The 19,651-nt window shown below is 34.7% G+C and overlaps 1 protein-coding gene across 14 annotated transcripts in view; it reads right to left on the bottom strand.

Annotated features, from left to right (window-relative positions):
- The window catches only part of GULP1 (GULP PTB domain containing engulfment adaptor 1), a 225,615-nt gene that overhangs the window by 127,064 nt on the left and 78,900 nt on the right, over nucleotides 1–19,651 (bottom strand). For 12 of the 14 annotated variants that reach the window (XM_033111317.1, XM_033111312.1, XM_033111306.1 and 9 more), the window contains exon 2: nucleotides 16,458–16,587. The exons of the other annotated variants lie outside the window; for them this stretch is intronic. The gene's annotated coding sequence lies outside the window, so the exon portion shown is untranslated. The remainder of the gene's footprint in view (nucleotides 1–16,457; nucleotides 16,588–19,651) is intronic. 14 annotated transcript variants of the gene reach the window in all.

Here is a 19,651-nt window from a genome sequence, read left to right on the forward strand (position 1 = left end):
GAGACCAGAACTATTTGTGTTATTGTGTGTGACTGTAAAATTCAATAACACAGAAATTGAAATCATCTTCCTATCACAAATATTATCTTAGAATAGAACAAAATTATAAGCCCCTGAAATATTACAAAAACTATTGTTAATGATTAATAGTGTTGAGTTCTCAGAGGAACTACCAAGCTCGCATGTACTTAGCTTTTCCATCTCCAGCATTCTTTTAAACACTCTGGGAGGGCAAGTACCTTATCTTTCAAATCCTTCACTTAGTTCTTGCTAAATTAAGCTTTAAAAAACCCATCAATTAATTTTTCCAATGAAGATTACTGAAGTGTTATGATTTAGAACTACCTACTGACTAGCATCATAAAAATTAAATTTGTCATAAAATTTAGTCATAAAAATTTAGTCATAAAAATTATTTGTCTAATGGTTACACAGCTGTAGACAGTATTTCAATTACATATATATTCATGCAGTTTCTTTGTAAACAAAATCACAAAGATTTCAGTAAACTAGACATATAACAAAAACTAGTCACCAACTGGAAACATGTAGAAATCAAACAAGAATTCTAAACACATTTTCTTAAAAACAACTCTTAAATTTATTTTAACTTTAATGCATTAAAATAAAGTTAGTGTTTAACAAGCAAATTGAAATAGGAACGTCTCTCAAAAAATACAATAACACACTTGTATAATGTCATTTATTCCCAAAATAGTTGTTTTAACATTTAGTCATAATTAGTGCATAAGGTGAAGATACACTTTTTTAAATAAGCTTTTTTTTTTTTTTTTTTTTTTTAATTGGGGAATACTGGAGAACAGGTTGTTTCTCCAGGGCCCATCAGCTCCAAGTCATATCCTTCAATCTAGTTGTGGAGGGCATAGGTCAGCTCCAAGTCCAGTTGCCGTTTTCAATCTTTAGTTGCAAGGGGCACAACCCACCATCCCATTCAGGAATTGAACCGGCAACCTTGTTGTTGAGAGCTCGCGTTCTAACCAACTGAGCCATCTGGCCATCCCTTATAATTTTTTTTTTTTTTTAATAATACGTGTCTTTCAATTTAGAGACATCAAAGAATTTAAAAATCAAAAAATTATATACAAAAGGGATAAACTTACTTCTCTCAAGAAATAACCCACCTTTAAAAGGAATAACAAAGGTATCTTTTAATCATTCAGTACCTTATTTAAAAAATATTTATTGAGAATTTATAGTTTAGCTGATAATATAATATAAGTGAATAAGACTCAATTAACTTATGTTCTGATGGAGCTTACATACTATCAGGAAGAAGAGATATTGGAGAAAAATGTAATTGCACACATAATAAGAAGTGAAAATAAAAAAGACATAGAGTACTATCTGGTATATTATAAGAGAACCTTAACTAGTATAAAAAAACATCAAGGGGAATTTTTCTGAGGCAGTAATGTTTAAACTACAATGTGAAAGATTAAGTGAAGTTTACCAAGCAGAAGGAACATTGTGTTAAGATTTGAAGGTGTAAAAACATGGCATTAAAAGAACTGAGACTAGACCAATAAGGATGAGAGGAGAGAAAAGGGAAAGGAGGAACAACAGATAAAGCTGAAGAAGAGATAAGACCCCCAAAGAAACCTGATGGGTCAGTTAGGCCTTGCAATGGGAAGTAACTGAAGTTTGCTGGAAGATATTCAATCTGCATGGAAATTTGCATATCAACACAGGCATATTTTTGAAGTGAACACTAGAAGAATTAAAAAGCTGTTATTGTAGTTCCAATAGGATTGTAGAGAAACAATAAAGGCTGTCTCTGAGAATTGGAAAAAGTTAATCCATTATATTTAAAAGGTTTAATGGACTGCATTTAGTGTCTAAAAGTAAGCGGGTAGGAAGACAAAGTGATGGCAGAATTATGGTTCTGGAAGCAGTGTGAGGCCAAGAGGAAAATGGAAGACTAAACAGATTTCCAGGAAACACATAATGGTCTTCTCATCAAAGAAAAGGTTCCTTGCCTGACTTCAGATAGTTTTAGATTAATTGTTAAATCCAATTTACTGATTAAGGAGCTCAAGCCTTTCATAAAAACTGAAGATAACTGGAAACCTATCCAAACATTCCAAAGTGAAAGGTGAAAGCCATGATGCTTCTGCATTGAATGTAAATCGGGTTAATTAGTAAAAACAAGGAACTGTAATAAAAATATTTATTACAGATGAAAAGGCATAATGTGACACTTAATTGGGTTTTGCCAAATCTCCATCATTTTCTCATAAAATTGGATTATATAAATACTGTTCCAACAATATGGAATCACTGCAGAGGAAAGATAAATGATAATCAAGGTGAATTCTAAGAAGCACTAAAAAGCCAATAGAAAATGGGCATAATTTGCAATTATAAAGCTAATGAAAATGTTGTTACAACGATTTGTAAGTATGAAATATTTAAATATCATAGCATCAGGCAGCTTTTAACTATAGTTTGTATCTGTTAGGTGGTTGAGGAGAGAATACACACTATTCTGACATAAAAACAGAAACAGAGCACCTCAGGAGGAAAATATTTCCTGCTAGTTTATTGTAGTATTGGATGAGAACCATTCAATTGTGCAAATTAACATCCTGCACATAAATTGATGTTCTGTCTCAAACCAGCAGCAAGTCTACAATTCAAGTAAGCAATACCCTGACTTGAGTTTCCACAGAAAATTAGCAGAAAATACGCTAATATATAGTTGCAAACCTATTTGCCGAAAACATTATCAGTGACTGTAAGCAGTAAAGCAGCCCCATCTTTGGTGTAGCCAACATTTGAACGCAATTGGCTAGTTCTATACAAATAACAGAAGCAGTTCAAAAAATGTCATCAATAAAACTGCTATAGATACAGAAAGATTATACATAAGATACTGATGTATGAGTAACCTCTCAGAGAGACCCCAAACTGTATCCTTAACATAAGCGTTCTGACAACATGACGAGAGCCACCCACCATGAGCAGGGACAGATCTGTGTGAAACTTTGAGGGATATAACAAGGTGATCAAGTAAGGGATGGAGTCGGACAGAACCCAGACAGAATGAATGGCCTAGCTGCCCTTGTCTATGGGTGGAAATGAGAAGGGACTGATAATTAAATCCACAGATACAGTTAGAGGTGGAACTTAACTTTCACACAATCAGTGCTTCTGGACACTGTGCATGGACACCTCTACAGGTTCTTTCTGGTTCTGAATGTATGATTTTGTACTTAGATGGGAATTTCAAGCTATAAAATGGTGGCACTGTCTGAAAGCCAACAATTTCTACAGGTTGGTCAGATTTGTCTATAGAGCAATAATTGCACAGTTATTTGATGATTTCAATGCATTTTTCATTATTATTTTATTTTTTAACATGCAAAAACTGAAAAGGAAGGTTCTATATTTTAAAATGTCCCTTAATTATGGATCTCAGAACTTAAGGAGGAGAAGGAGGCTGCAATGATTGCTTTCACACTGGAAAGTAAACCCCAGAAGGGCAGGGTATTTTCTCTATTTTGTTTCATACTGAATCCATAGTGTGTAGAACACTGCCAGGCACATGGCAGTGCTTCAATAAATATTTGCAGAACAGAAGAGTGAATTAATGAATAAATATAATCTCAGAACAGAACTAGTTAGCACACGTCCACACTGAACCCAACAACTCCAACAACTCATAGCATCTGCCCAGGGAAGCTGGAATAATGGCCTCAAATGCCAGTATCGGTAGTCTAACCCTTGAGGCTCCAGGCAGAGAGAAAGAATCAAGAAATAGTAAGATGGGAAGAAGCCAGATCTTAGACTGCACTCCTATGCATCTCATGTCATTTCTGAAAATACAAGCAATATGCATCATTAATGACATTTTGGAAGAAGTATTGTGAAAAACTGGCCAATTTTCAGTCAGAAGGCTTGAGTTGAACTGTGTCTTCAGTGTCATGTTTGCTAAGTATATTTGAGCAAGTCACTTCATCCTCTGAATCTCAATGTTCTCATCTGTACAATGAGAAGAATGAGTTTCTCTACAGTGAGTTATTTTTCAGACCAGAATCAATTACTGAATACATGTGAAAGTACCAATTACAACTGTATCAGAGACAAAGCAGACAGTAAATAAGTGGGATTTTAAAATATATGTTAAATAATACATATTATTGTCCTTATTCTTGCATCATACCATATCATGCCTACTTGTTACTGAAATAGATCAATTCTATACTACCAAAGACATGGGTGAACTAACAATTCGGCAAGTTGGAAAAAACAAAAGAATCCGGAAGATTTCAAGTTTCCTCAGCATTATACTTAACCACTATCAGGGAAAGAGGAAAAAAATGCCCAACCCCTCTTGAACACAAACTTAAAGAGTTTGTTTGCAATGAAATATTAACAGTATGACTGGGAATCTGTTAGTCTTTAGAATAATAGGTCAACTAGCCAAATAACATTATATAGATTTGGCAAGAGAAAGAAACAAGCCAGCGTTTAAAAAGCTAAAAAATCTATGTATAACCTTGGAATAAAAACAATCAAAATACTTTGTTACTATTTGAAAACTCCCAAAGCTCAGGAAATAGGGAAAATATTCTTCATGCCTTACAACACAGATAGACACACGCACACAGCTCTCTATTTCTAGAATAAAAATCCAGTCATTATGAAAACCTGACAAACTAGAATGCTAGCTGCTACTTTTGAACGTGCATTCAATTTATTTCCTAAATGAGGGTTGGGGTGGAGATGAAATGGTTCATTTTTCACTTCTTTGCATCCAGATAATTTATTTTTTTATCATAGTTTATATTCTTCAACATTGTTTATACTGTCCCTGAGAAGTGAGAATAAATAATGATATGCTCAGATTCTATAAAGGCAAAAAAGATTTCTCCCTGCTGTTAACCTACACTTATTAGAAAATAACTTTCTGAAACTCTGGTTATCACACTACTTGAGATTTAAATATTTTCTAGGGTTAATGTTGACATATTTGACCATGTTATAACAAAGAAATTGGACATTATACTGTAATTTTGGAAAGAATTACACACAACAATAATTTTTTTTAAAAAAAGCACACTCAAAAAGTAATTTGTTTTGTTTTGAAACCACATAATGACCTTTGTCCTCCACCTTTATTCCTGATTGTTAACACTATTTCTAACATTTTGAATACACAGTGAAATTTTAGGTTGACATGTTTTTCTTTGATGCTTTCGCCTAGTTGAAATGTAAAGGATTATGATGAAGTTTTTAATTCACTTGATTTCTGCTTGACTCTTCTTTACATAAGCCATCCCTCTGCTGCCATATATTGATTGCACTCTGCTTACTTTATTAACTCCTGTTCTCTCAGTTCTGCAATCTCTCTTTCGTGAGTGTGGGGGATGGTAGGACACACCGAAGAAAGGGCAACTTCGGTAGTAGTTGGAGTTCCTTGATTCTCCTCATCTTTGCTAATCATCTGAACACTTCACTGTTTTTTGTCTAATCCAAGACCACATCCTCACTGTCCTGACCATGGAAGACAAACGGGGGTTCTACAAGTTAGAATAACTGAATACGCCTCTGCTGTATCCCAACTAAGCAACTAGGTACCTCTCCCTGGATGCATTGCTTCTCCAGGAACCTGGAACCTGGCGTTTCTGAGTTTGGAGCATTCCTGGTACCACACCCACCGTTGGTTACAGCCCTTCCCTAGGTCTGTCTTCAGTTGTGACTTCCTTCTCAAATTTGACACTGTGTCCTTTTCTGGATATCTCATACTGTTTGGTGTACTGAGGGGTCTTTGTCTTATTTTCCAGTACAAGTCTGAATTGAATCATATGTATTTATTTTGTGTTCTTCGCAGGGATTTGAGTTTGTAAGTAGAATATTATTGTGTGTGCTTAGTTTATCATAAAAAATAGAAAATCTGTAATGTTCTTTTCGAAATATAATTTAATATTACATACAAGCTTAAATTATAGAAGTGAATATTGAAAGCTCTTTTAAGAACTTCATTGCCCTGAAAACTTACTAGTTCTGTTTACATTAGGGTTAACTTAGGGCAAAATGAACTTGTGTTTTCCTATCTCCGAATGCTGTTTCCATCCTGTCGAATTAAACAAAATTAGAGTTTTACCTTGGAACCTCTTTATAATGATACATTCTAAAAAACATGCAAATAAAACTATGAAAATGAATATGAAGAATAGATAGGAGAATGGAAGAGGTAAGGGATCTGACATATGAGGCGAAATGGAGGTACGAAAGTGTGGGAAAAGATGAAATAGAGAACGTGTCTAGCAGAAAGCAGAATGTCAGATCGTCTCAGGACAAGATGACAGGGAATACTAAGTGTTTTATACTTTGGATGAAAATACTTGTTCTCGTGTTTAATATCTGTCTTCGTAATGCAGTAGAGTGTAGCAGATAAAATAAAGACTCTACCTGGTCCTAATCCCATCTCTGCCGTTTGACCTTGGGCGAGTTTACTTTACCCCCTTGCACCTAAATTTTCTCATCTGTAAACTACCTAAAATTTTCTCCGTAAGGATTAAATGTGTTCTTTTGCATAGACAGTACAGTGCATGACACAAACTATGCAATATATAAGTGTTGGCCATTATGCTGCTAAGGGTCCTGTGACAAATTTTTAATACTTGCTCATGAGTTTAGAAAACTCCACTCAATGGGGGAGAAAAAGCCCATGAACTCCAAAAAGACAGATTTTTGAATTCCATGTTTATAGAATTAATTAAGCCAAATTTTGCAAGGACAAAGCATTTAACATATTCTTAGGATAGACTAATTAAATGCTTTGAAAAAGTCAAATCTCCACTTAAATGAGTAAAATATAAGCTATGTTCCTTTTCTTTTATAATTATTGTTATTTACATTTTCTTATAATTAACCAAAAAATTTATTTCGTGTGTGTGTGTGTGTGTTACTTGAGTATATTCAAAACTATTTTTACAGAAAGAGGGTCCTCTTGTAGTCATTAGCAAGTCGTATGTTTGATTTTGAACTATCCTTAAACAGCAACATTTTTATATTCCATCCTAGGTCAGGATTAACAAAGAATTTTATTGATGACTCAAAGCAAACAATTCTATTTAAGCAATTATCAAAATTTGAAGGGGAAAAAAACAACTCTCACATAAGTGTCAAATGATTTTCCCTACTGCAGGTATTAGCCAGCATTCAGCCTTTCATGACAGTTATTATGAGGCATTAATTACCCTGTGTTATCTCTTGGTAATTCCAAAAGAAGAAAATGGCCTGAAGATGACATGACAGTTTTAATTGCACCATCATATTACCCAGCATGTGTAAATGGAATAGTTGTTTAATATTCTGAAACTGGGGAGGAAAAGAAGAACATGCAAATCTGTTGTTCTCCCAGCATGACCCATGGATATGGAAAGTAGATTTAATATTACAGCTCTAACTTTTCATTCCAGAAATCTAAATACCCCTTAAGTCTTATAGAAATTAGTAAAATCTGCATAGGAATGTTATGTCTAATCATCTTACACAAGGCTACCTGGCATTACTGATGACAACTTACATAAAAGAATCGATTTTTGTTTGAGTAAATTACTCAGACACTGATAAGGTTTTCAAAATCAAGTGAAAAATGTTTTCAATCTAAATTTATTTTCTATTTTATGTGAAAGAGTAGTAATTTTTTCCCCCTCTGGTTTATTGAATACCTAATTAACTACACAAAGGATGTACTATTCATCCAATATATATATGTCAAATTCTTTTATGAAATACCTGGCTCAGGTGTTGTGAGTCTTCATTCACAACTATTTTTCCTCCTAAGTCTATAGACACCCAGTCCTTGAAATCAATTACATATATTTGAAAATGCTATGCTATAAAAATCCTATTTCAGGTACATTTTATGTGCTAAAATTTACCCCCAAAAAATCATTTAGGTGCATTTACTTTCAGTATTTACTATTCAAGAAGATAGTCAGGTATATAGGGTGTTAAGATCTTACAGTATATACAGCTATGTGTCCTAGTTTTGTTCTTTTCACTTTTGTTCTTTTTGCATTTTAAATGGCTGTTTCCTATGTCATTAAATATTTATTCCAAATGTCATTATTTTAGCCTGTATAATATTCCTTTTTTGGATATAGTAATAATATATTTTTTCAAATGTCCCCAACAATTTCAGGTACCGTTTATATACTAAGAGTTCCTTACACAACATCACCTGTCCCATATATCCCATATAGACAACTGCTTCTTGAACATACTCATTTGGACATACCACAGCAACCCAAACTGAAAATATCCAGAACTGCATCCAATATTTTGTTCCCAGGTCTCTCTCTCTCTGTCTCTCTCTGTCTCTCTCTCTCTCTCTCTGTCTCTCTCTCTCTCTCTCTCTCTCTGTCTCTGTCTCTCTCTCTCTCTCTCTCTCTCTCTCTCACACACACACACACACACACACACACACACACACACACACACTTCCAATCTCAGCACCTATAACAGTCATCAACATAACATAGTCTCAGAAACTGTCAATGTGGGCCATTAGACTTGATTCCTCTCTTTTCATACTTTGTATCTAATGCACACAAAATCAATTCCACTTTTTCAACATACCATTATTACATGTATTTTTCTTCTTTCTCACCAGCATCTCCTTCCACAAGCCTCCATATTTCAAACCTGGATCACTGTAGTCTCCTAGCTCCTTTTTCTTTACCCCCAGCATTGCTCCATTGTTCCTTATCCACATTGCACCTAATGTGGGTTTCGTGTAACATAAATCTTATTTGGTTGTTCACCTGCTTACCTCACTACATTCAGGATAATGTCAAATTCCTTACATGTTCCCTTATCATCTGTCCCTGTAACTTCTTCACCATGATCTTTCCTCTCTACCTCTTACCCAGCCCTGTGTTCTCTTTACTCCAGCTGCGCTGAAGTACTTTCAGTTCTTCCTATGAATTATGATTCCTCAGATGCTGGGAGGGTCCACTGTATATCCCGTTCCTTCTGACTGTACGTTCACCCTTAGTTTAGACATCATTTCCTTTAATGATGAGTAGCCTTCTCTAACATACACCAAGCATAGGTCTGGGGACCCTGCTAGGAACACCAGCAATATGTTGTACCCTTTTACAGTGGGTTAAAAAACATCTCCCCAAAATTCACACTCACTCAGAACTGCAGAATGTGACCTTATGTATAAATAGGTTTTTACAGATGTAATTAGTTCAAGATGTTGCAATAAAACTCTGGATTTAAGATGAGCCCTAAATCTAATGACTGATATATTCACAAGAGGAGAGGACACACCTGGAGACACACAGAGAAGAAAGCCATGTGAAGATAGAGCCAGAGATTGGAGTTAGGCTGCCACAAGTCAAGAAACAGCAAGCCATTGGAAGTTGGAAGAAACAAAGAAGGATTGTCCCCTACAGTATTCAGAAGGCGACTGACCCTGCTGACACCTTGATTTCAGACTTTGAGCCTCCAGGGTTTTTGCTGTTTTAAGCTGCCCAGTTTGGTCTTCTTTGTTACCGCAGCCCTAGGAAACTAATACACCTTGCATCCTACGTTTATTGCAATATATTAATTGTTGTATTTCAATTCTCACTAGATTACAAACTCCATGCAAAGCAAGAGCTCATTCTATTGTTTATAGTTTCATGTTCACTGCTAAGTACATCAATTGGCACACAACAGGTAATTCATAAACGTACGTATAAAAGAAAGAACAAATAGATTTTCCTAATAGATATGGATCAAAACCTAAACGACATTATTATTTAATCTATGTTGATTTTACTGGCAAAATCTATATTACTTGAGAAGAATTTATTGCCATTAGAGTTTGAGAGGTTTCAAATGACAGCCCTGAAGAAGGGTGTTAGCACACACTGTTGTCTTCACTTGCCCCACATGCACTCCCCATTCTGGTCCCGGAACGTTGAAGTTCCTTTGGGGAACCTACTACCTTCTCTGTGAGCATGCAGTCTCGAGAGAATTGTTAATCAAGTGCCAGTGTCCTGGGCAGAGGCCAATGATTCAAACACAGCCATGCAGCCTCCACTTGTGAATGTGGGAGGAATAGCACTAAAACACACTATTGGTCCAGATTAAGCTCCGTGGCAGGGTACTTCACAGTCTGTTTCCACTTCCTGCTTTCTAGACTCCCTGGAACCCCTCGCTCTCCTCCTGCCTTTTCCTGAGAACTGTTTTGTCTGGTTTCCCTCTGATTCCATGAGCTAACCCATATCCTTTCAGCAGAATGCCTCTTTAAAGTGCCCAGAACTAGTTTGTCACTTGCAACTTAAGAACGGTAACGAATAGACTCTTCAAACGTAGATGCGACTACTACATAATACAGATTGCTAGTATTAATAAGTGTTGTTTCACAGATGGCCACTGGATCCAAAAGTTTCCACCTTAGATTGTTATGCCACTTATTGACTTAAAATTCATGATTTGCCTATTTCCTTCTCTGAGGTAGCCACTCTCGTTTCTTTATGCATTGCACATATTAATATAAACCCTATCTTTCCCTTTCATTTATTTGTCTTTATGTTAAACATTTTCCTTTTTAAAATTTTTTTTTATTTAAAATCTTTTTTATTTTTCAATTTTCTCAATGTAAATCATGCTCAAAAAGCACAGAAAACCATTTTATAAAGATGTTATTTCTAAATAAGTGAAAGCTTTAGCACAATAAATGATTCCTCATAGCATAAATAATTACTTTACACTAGAAGACCTACAGTTCACCACTTTGCAACATAGAGACCAACATATCTGATGAGCATTACTTTGCCAGGTTTCACTATTTCATTCAAGTACCACTTAATTTATGAAGGAATTCTTCATTACAATTACATATTAAGTAAGTATATACATTTTTCCCTTCATTAAATAAAAACTAATATTAATATTATACTACTAAAGATTAATTTGAATATCATTGATTTGTAGAACAGAAGCATCATTTACACATATAGATGTACTGAATGGAAATTTTAAATGTACAACCTAAAGTCAGTGAAAGCTAAATGGCTTTCTTGAATTTCTTCAGTGGCGTAAAGGTTATTTTCTTCTGAATTTAAATGCAGATAAAGCATAATACATCTCCTGAATAGGATTTGAATTTGCTCTCCTCTGAAGCATTTCCCTATAGACTCTCTTCAGACAAGAGCGCTATTAGTCTTACTTATTAAAACAGAACGGGACAGAACCAATTATACTTCCACTTCCTTTCTACTTTCTTAACATTGCATCACATTTTTGCCATCTATTTATTCTCCTGCTCACTATTTTGAATGAATGCATCAACTTCTTCACACTTTCTGTCTAACATATTGTAATACCCATGAGGATGTATCATTTAATATTCCTAAAAGCTTAAAATTACCTTACAATTAAATTTGAACCTGAATTTCATTTATGGTCTCAAATTAAAGCTTTCTCTTTTTGTCACATTTTCTTGACCTTCTACTTCTGCACATTAACAATGTATGAACATACATTTTTCTTCATCCTACCCTTAAATTTCTCAGTCTAGCTCCATAATTAGTCCATTTCTTTTCTCTTATTTGTTTCCATCTTGGCTAGTTTGTAAATTTAGCTATTTTATTGATGTTTTAGGTCTCTTCTCTCTTCAACTCTTTCATGTTTGACATTAGTTTACAACAAATGAAACCCTATTCTGTGCTCGTCATTTTATTAGATATTTTGCTGAGTGTTCTGGATGTAAAAACATTTGATTACTGGAAAAGAGAATCCCAGAAAAGGCAAACAAAAATTAAAGAACATAAAATATCTGGAAAATTCTACATAATTTTTTATAGATCTATATTAAGAAATAATTAAAGATGAAGCTTGAGTTTCAGGAACTCAAAATCCAGATCACAAGGGTTTTCGTTTTTCTGAGCCTGTTAAATAAAGAGAATGGCATAATCCCATTTTGGTTACAAGAGCCACTTTGCAGGAAAAAATTTGAAGGAGGAAGCTCAGAAACAGTTTGACCATTTAGGGGCTTTTGCTAATTTTGGCAAAAGACAATCAAAGTTTGTGAAAAACAGGAGAGAGATTTAAAAGAAAAAGTTAAATGATAAAAATTTAAGGGATAAAATGGTTAAAAAATGGTTAATAAATTAAAGGTCAGGGCATTGAGAAAAAAGCAGGAATTAAAACTGACTGTAAGTTTTACAATTTTGACTATCCAAATGAATAGTAATTCTAATCAGAAAGGTAAAAAATACTTTTAAAAAAAATCACATTTTTAAATAATCTTTGACCTGTTGAGTTTGGCCCATCTACACAGATATACCAAACAAATGGAGGCATCCAGGAATCTGATGGAATAGGTAGCCTCTAAGATGGCCTTCAATCTCTGCCTACTGATACTCATTTTGTGATCCTCTACCCTTGAGAGGTAGGCTGGACCTAGAGCATCACTTCCAAAAAAACAGAAGCCTGCAAAGTGGTGGTGTATTAGTTTCCTATGGCTGCCATACAAATCACCACAAATGGTATGGCTTAAAACAACAAATCTATTCTCTCACAGTTCCAGAGGCCAGAAATTTGAAATCAAGGTGTCAGAAAGGCTGAGTTTCTTCTGAAGGCTCTTAGGAAGATTCTGTTCCTTGCCTTTTCCAGCTTCCAATATCTCCAGGTGATTCTTTGACTACCGGTTGCAGCACACCAGTCCTTGTCTCTGCCTTCACAGGGTCTACTTCTCTGGGGGGGGGGGGGTCTCATAAGAACACATGACACTGGATTTAGGGCTCATCTGGAGAATACAGGATGAATGCACTCAAGACCCTTAATTTAATTACACCTGCAATGACTTTTTTCCAAATAATGTCATGTTTACAAGTACCACAGGTGTAATTTGAACATAGATTTTTGGAGGCCATCATTCAACCCACTACAGGTTGGGGATGACACTTCCTAGCTTTGGTTACAAAGGAATGTGATTTCCACCATGGGTGCTCCATTTCACTCACTTGGATTCCTTGTGCTGGGGGAAGCCAGCTTCTATATCATGAGGCAGCCCTATAGAGAGAGGCCCTCCATGGCTGAGTCTGCAAGTGGACCCTCAGCCCCACTGGGTTTTGAAATAAACTGTAGCTGCAGCTGACAACTTGACTGCAGCATCATGAGAGACCTAGAGCCAGAGACACCAGCTAAGCCATGCCCAGATCCATAGCCTACAGAAACTGTGAGATAATAATACACAAGCACTGTTTGTAAACTGCTAGGTTTTACAGTGATTTATCACATGGCAATAGAAAATGAACATGGAGCTCACAAAAATGTCTAGGGTACGTGTGGGGACAGAGCCAGGAGTGCAGTTTCCAAGCTCGCGGCCTCACGTGGAAAGGTGCTGGCTCGGGTAGTAGATGGCCGTCAACTGTGATTGGATGGCCATCAGCTGTGGCTAGTTGGCCATCAGCTGTAACCAGTGAGCCATTAGCCACTAATATAACTGCTGTGGCTACGCTAGCAGAAAATGGGGGCTAGCAAGAAGATGGTGGCTGAGCTAGCAAGTGCAGATTGCAGCTAGCACGGCGGAGTGTGGGTTGCAGATCGTGTGGATCCTGCTTCCTGTGTCTCTAACCCAGCCACCAGCGACACTATAGTTGTATGACTGCCCTATCTATGGCTCCATGGGTGTTCCTCTTTGGCCTCACCATATCCTGCGTTCTTATGTGGGGAGCGGGACCAGAGACCCCACATGACACCCCTGCATGACAGTAGGTCAGCAATAATTAAGACAGTTCATGGAAATGGATTCAATTTTGCATTTAAAAAACATTTAAGGAGTATATGCTCTATAAAACAAACATTGTGGTGAGTTTCATTTAGATGTAAATTTATATCACTAATGATAAATGATGGCTCAGCCTTCAAGAATCTTACAGTCTCAGGGAATGATGTACAAGAAAATAATGTGTCCTATGACAAAGAAATGAAAATTTTGTTAAGGTACATAGCACATAGGGAAGAATCTGGTTCAGATTTCAAAAGTCAGGAAGGATTTCCTGGAGAAGTTGAATTCTTAACTTCCACAAATTTACCTACTTATAGCTATGCATTAACAAAGTTCCCTTTCCTTTCAACAATGCAATATTTAAGGTACCTCTAGGTGGTTAGGACACTTTTCTTATCCATTACATTAAGACGCCTATGATAAATTTATCTAAGCTCTTAGGGCAAGAACATATATTCACTTCTGTGACTAATGGAAAGGGGCTAAATTTAAATTATTTATATAGGGTAAATAACTTATATAAATCAAATCAAGTCATTACAATGTATTTCATGTTTTGTTTGGTGTAACAGGTTTTATTCTTATCATACTTTAATTTTAAGGACACTCAACTCATGTTTAATAATAAATAAATGAACCCTCAATTATATAAGAAATTGCAGTGATTTTTTTTTAATGTTTTGAGTGCTCTAGCAAAGGTATGAGCAAAATAAAGTGAGGAGTGCAGAAAAATCCTCAGTGTTCAAAACCAAACCTATTATTTTACTAAAACAAAAATCCAACTGTTGCTGTGTTTCACCCATTTCTGTTAGTGCCACCAATATGCCCCGTTTGTCTAAAAGACTTTCTCCTTAATCTCACACCACTTCTAACACTGCCAAATCTCATCTATCCTCACTCTGTTTTTTATTTACACTACTCTCACCCTAGATAAAGTTCCCATTGCTTCTTTTTTGAATTATTGCAAAGTTTAAAAACATTGCTTCATCGGAAACTTGATGAAGTCAGTTGATCAGACTTGATGTCTTTGGGAAAACCTTATCAATTAATAACTCAGTACCTGCATCGCAATATAATTAGTTATCACCTAGTCTTTCATTGAATGATTCAATTGTTATACTGTCACAGTATATTAAAATAATTTGTGTCATAAAAGTCTTATCTACTATACTATAAATTCTTCAGGGGTGAGGATTATGTCTTTTTCACTTTTTTTTTTCCCTACAGTTCCTATCACAGAGTTTTGCAAATGGCTAGTATTTAACAAATGCTGATGGAAATAAAAGGAGCAACCTACCAATTATTCTCCCTTCCTTTTGCTCTCTCTTCATTAGCCTAACACACATATCACTTCCAGATTAAACTTCTTAAAGGACAACGTGGATCATCTTTTTCCCCTGGTATTGTCCCTCACCATATAATGATGAAATATAAAGCCAAAAGTATAGGAATGCAAGTCACAGAACATATTTCCCACTACTCTTGTATCTACCCTATCGTTCCAATTTCCTGACTATCCCCTGGTTGTCTCAGCTCTGTACCTTTACTCCAACTTGGCCCTCAATTTACATGTTTACCTGCCAACCCCTATCTACCCTAAAAAGCATAACTCAAATTGGTCTCTCATTTGTGAAGTGTTCTTCAATCCCCAAGCTGAAAGTATTAGCATCAGCAATTGTCCTTTCCTTTTGCTTTTTTCTTGGTACTTAGTACATCCTACCTCTACTTAAGGAACCAAAATATGCTTCTTACCATACCATATTTTACTGAAAATTAGAAGAGTATGAAAATTATTTCAGTACCTTCCTGTCCCTAATATCTGCCAACACCATCACGCAAATAATCACAGTGCTTAGGCTTAGTGTAATAAGTTTTCAATACATATTAACTGAATAAATGTATACCTGCTATCATTTATAAATTATGTGTTTTTAGACACTGTGGAAAGATTATGCAAATATAATACTTTTCTTCTAGTTTCAGTATGTAAGGGATATATTGGCTGAATACATATGAATAGAGGGTGCTACTGCTTGCAACCAAAATTTATACTCTTAATTTGAATGTTTTCTTCAACACAAAGTAGGTTTTGTTAGGGAAATTATTTGAATGAAAAAATATAAATCAATGGGTCATCAGACATTTTGAAAAATGGCTAATGAAATGGTAACTTATTATCACCTTCTGGAGATGAATTCAGCAATAAGAATAAAAAGCCTTTATAATATTATAACCATTGAACCAGTAAGGTTAATTTTAGTACCCTACTAAGGCAAAATGAGTGATGCCAATTTATCCAAAAGCATATTTAAATCATTTTAAAAATGATTATATTAACAGGTACAACAGCAACTATGAAACACTAATTAATATTCTCAAATAAAACGAAGTTGATTTGTTATAAAAATAATAAACAAATTCAACAGAGAATACATATAATATTACCCCCTCTTTGTGTAAAGGGAAAAAATCAACAAAACAAAAATCAAATGATATAGATCAAAATGGTAGAAGTTATTTTTAGAAAACAGCCTTATTTATGATTTAATTTTATTTTGTTTTTTATTATTTGACCATTTTCTATTAATAAAACTATCTTTTTAAATGTTTGGTACAAAATAAAAACATTTTCTATAGTATCAAATCTTTTTTCAAAATGGTTTAAAGTATACAAACAATCACTTATTCTTACCTGGGTAGGCTCAAATATAGTTGAGAGAATATAGACACTTGACTTTAGATAGTTTCACTCATACAGTTGCCATCCAAGTTCTTTTTCAATCACTTTCTCTCTTATGGATATCAGATGGAATCACATATAACTAAAAATAAAATTAAAATTGGACTTAATAGAATAATCAATTATTACATTTATGTGCATTTTAATTTAGAGGTTACAATACATATTCTGAAATTTTAATTATTTTTCTTGTGAAAGTTCAAGAAAGTTACCTAATAATAGGAAAACAATGGTAAAGCATATAAGTTTTTTGAAAAGATAGAGTAGTAGGTTGCTAGATAAGGGCAAATAACAAGATTGCTAGATTAATAAGTTAAATGTTTTAACTCATGGATTTGTTACTATTAAAATACAGTGATTTGGGGCGGCCAGTTAGCTCAGTTGGTTAGAGCTCTGTGCTCCTAACCACAAGGTTGCAGCTTCGATCCCCACATGGGCCACTGTGAGCTTTGCCCTCCACAACTAGATTGAAACAACTACTTGACTTGGAGCTGATGGGTCCTAGAAAAACACACTTAAAATAAATAAAATTAAAAAAACAAAACACAGAAAAACCACAGTAATGGCTGGTTGACAATATAATATACTCTTTTCTATCCTGGGCTGTACAACAACTAGCCCCAGATCACTCCTTCACATATTAGCCAAGCCCACACCCTATCCAAGATTAAGAAGGTGAAGTAGAATTTTAGAAAGCACAGATCTATTTTGACTTGCATTCCACTCTGAGTGCTCGAGAAACATTTAGGTAGCTCATCCTTCATTCATTCTCATACTACAATTAGTAGAACAGACACAGCAGCTGACTTAGACTTTTACATATTTATCCCAGCAGACAAGAGGATTTTTCCTTCCAGGTGCACCAGCACAAATTATGCCTTCCCTTAATTTGGTATTTTCAAATGTACCTCTGACCTAAATTCAAATAGTAGCAAAAAATGTACAGGATAGCATCTCTTTTTGCGAAAAAGGCAAAAGAGCTGTTTTGTTTTTGTTTTTTCTTGGCAAAAATATGCAAACATATCTAACTTTTTTGTTCTGTTTCCCTCCATAACTTTGATTCAGACCATGTTTGTCAAGCTAGACCTATATTTTTCACTTTCTCAAATTACAGATTAAAGACAGATCTCAAATATTTTATTTCTGCCTCTTTGTTTGCATCTACGCTATCTGAAAACTGTCTTTTTACATCTCAGCCACAATTTTCTTTAGAAGCTCGTTTATCTATTTGTTGATCCTATACTTGTTCATTTTCTAACATAACTTTAGAGAGAAAGAAAGAAGGGACCTTAGTTTATGTGTCCCCAGAGGTAAACTGTGAGGTAATAATTCAAGTAAAGAAGTTTATTTTGGAGATGCTGAAGGAGAGGGGTTACGGGCCGATTACCGAGAGCATCTACTACATAAAGTAACAATTTTAAAATTTGAATTAAAATATAAGCTGAGTATAGTTTAAGGCCATTTAAAGGTATTTATCATTTTAACAAAAAAATGTTTATCCCTACTATTCTATTATTTATTAAATCATATGGTATTCTCTTAGCTTTTACTGTATCTTAGAGTATATAAATGTTATAATTCATTTTATCTTTCCTCAAAATGTAAAGGCTGAATTATCATATTCTTCCAGCTCTATAAACAGATTCGCTCATCCTGGAAAGGACATTTTAAGCAAGACACAGCTAAAAGGTAACCGTAAAACTATGTCATGATTTCCAAAGCAATTTATCATTTTTCTTTGTCTTGGGGAGAGGGGAAAAAAGAAAGACAGAATTAGTTCTTTTATCTAACATAATGCTAATTTTCCTATTTATCTCACGCAAATGATCGTCTTAGAAAAATAAATAAGAAGGAAATCACCCAAAATAACAAAAGTAACTTTGTTAATCAGACTGTTAAAAAAAAAGTTAGCAAAATATTATAGCAAAGTAGGTATTTTCCTTAAAATATTCAACTTAATTCAACTTACTATCCCCACAGCTTTTATTTCTATCTCATATCGACTGAAATCCAGTCTTACTGTGGGAAATACTTTTCAACTTAGAATATTTTATGCAATGTGACAGAATAAAAAGAGTACAAAAACACCCACATCAAAAAAACAGGAATGAACTTGTGCCTACTTCCATCTTTCTTTTTGGAAAATGTCATATACTCTGAAGTGGATCTATTATTTTATGTGTGTGATATGATTAGATTTGTTCATCTAAAGAGCATTTTAAATGTTCTTATAAAAAATGAGATGTGTGGGATGGCTGGATGGCTCAGTTGGTTACAGCGCGGGCTTTGAACAACAGGGTTGCTGGTTCAATTCCCGCATGGGATGGTGGGTTGCATGCGCCCCCTGCAACTAAAGATTGAAAACGTTGACTGGACTTGGAGCTGAGCTGCACCCTCCACAGCTATAATGAAGAACAACGACTTGGAGCTGATGGGCCATGGAGAAACACACTGTTCCCCAATATTCCCCAATAAAATTTATTTTAAAAAAAAAGTATTTGCTTAAAAACAAACAAACAAAAAAGAGATGTGCTTACGAGCTGATCTTTTGAACGTTTTTTTATTTTAAAATATAAAAACTTGATTTCCAATTCAAATGACTGTTAAACCTTTAGGAGCATAATACACTCAATTTTATACTCTTGTGCCACCATTTATTATAGATTCTCATGAAATTTAAAGATGTATATGAAGTCAAATGAAGCGTACCATTTCTTTAACAAACCTTTCACTTTTCCCAACAGTATTAGTTTAAGCAAAACATTATTAACATGGAAGTACGACTAGATGCTTCAATTTGCTTGGCTTATTTGTTAAACCAAACTAAAAGGTATTTCTACTTGTCATTAAATGAATTAGAGAACACCATTATCATCATCTTAAAACTTTTTCAAAATCATTTTACTACCTTTTTTTATAGCTAGCTTTAGGAAGTTGGCAATATTTCAAATCTAATTTACAAAATGTTGCAAAAAAATTTTCCTGAATATTCATTTATTTCCTATAGGCATCTAAATTCAAAAGATACTAAATCATATTCTTGGCCTGTGATTGTCTTTTCTCTTTGTCCTATGATTTTAATTAAGCAAATAATACAATCCTCATTCTAATGGCTCAAGCCAGAAACCTGGCATTGTCAATTCCTC

Source organism: Rhinolophus ferrumequinum, chromosome 8 (assembly GCF_004115265.2).
Source record: "Rhinolophus ferrumequinum isolate MPI-CBG mRhiFer1 chromosome 8, mRhiFer1_v1.p, whole genome shotgun sequence".
NCBI lineage: Eukaryota > Metazoa > Chordata > Mammalia > Chiroptera > Rhinolophidae > Rhinolophus > Rhinolophus ferrumequinum.